We start from the raw sequence: 1261 nt of genomic DNA, 5'->3' as shown, positions 1-1261 counted from the left end.
AATCAAATAAGTAATGGTGAAAAATTATTTTCAATTTGTTTATATACTGGGCAAAACGGATTGAAAGATTTTATTGAACGCGAACCTCGGAGAGAGCACCCATAACATGTTGAATGTTCGGTAGCCTAACTGCCCGCAGAGAGCTTCGTTCTGATTGGTGTAATAATAAAAACATCGTTCAATCCGTTAGTGGGTATATAAGCTAAATTTTGAAGAAAAATTGTATCACTTTACTCAGTGTCGATCAACCAAATAGTACAAAAATGTCAGGACGAGGAAAAGGAGGAAAAGCAAAAGCAAAGGCAAAGTCTAGGTCATCCCGTGCCGGACTTCAGTTCCCAGTCGGTCGTATCCACAGACTTTTGAGGAAGGAAACTATGCCGAGAGAGTTGGTGCCGGTGCACCAGTGTACCTCGCAGCTGTCTTAGAATTCTTAGCAGCTGAAGTATTGGAGTTGCAGGAAACGCCGCTCGTGACAACAAGAAGAGCAGAATCATTCCCCGTCATCTCCAGTTGGCCATCAGAAACGACGAAGAGTTGAACAAACTCTTGTCTGGTGTCACCATTGCCCAGGGAGGTGTTTTACCAAACATCCAGGCTGTACTTCTGCCAAAGAAGACCCAGAAAGCTGCCAAGTAAAAAGTGGATATATCAGATTACTCACTTAACAACGGCCCTTTTCAGGGCCACCAATATTTTTCAAAAAGAGTCTAAAATTGTTGTACATCTTAGTAATACTTTATTCCCCATACATAATTGAAAAAAATATATTCTACTAACATAACAAATAAAAAATGTCTAAAATATAATGTCCCTTCTTCCGTGATTCTTCTTTTCTTCTCTCTCTAACGCATCCCATTTAAGTACAGTTCTTATAGCATAACACTAAGTCTAGTAACTTTTTCAGTCTTCTTCATCAGAACATTTATTGTCGAACTTTCTGACTCTTTGAACCCACAAGTAGCTCAGTTAAAATCATATAAAGTTTGTCGGGGAAAAAAAAACAACACTGATAGTATTTATATTTAATACTAGTCTGCTCTCTTCTTTCTCTCTCTTGGTTATTGATGCGAGCATGCTTAGATTCATCTGAGAAGGTGTGTGGTTTTTTTTATTATTATAATTATTTATAGTTTTTGTTAACATTATCTCTTTCGTCAACACTTTTTATTATGATATGTACTTTCCATTCTTTTCCTTTTTCCATTTTTTTTTTCAGCATCTCTCTCTCTCTCTCTCTCTCTCTCTCTCTCCTCTCTCT

At 37.4% G+C, this 1261-nt stretch overlaps 1 pseudogene; it reads left to right on the top strand.

Annotated features, from left to right (window-relative positions):
• The first annotated feature begins 263 nt into the window (after positions 1–263).
• LOC139506490 (histone H2A-like) lies at positions 264–693 on the top strand (annotated as a pseudogene).
• Positions 694–1261: the final 568 nt, after the last annotated feature.

This window comes from Mytilus edulis, unplaced genomic scaffold, assembly GCF_963676685.1.
Source record: "Mytilus edulis unplaced genomic scaffold, xbMytEdul2.2 SCAFFOLD_2222, whole genome shotgun sequence".
Classification (NCBI taxonomy): domain Eukaryota; kingdom Metazoa; phylum Mollusca; class Bivalvia; order Mytilida; family Mytilidae; genus Mytilus; species Mytilus edulis.
This window is presented reverse-complemented; position numbering and strand designations above follow the sequence as displayed.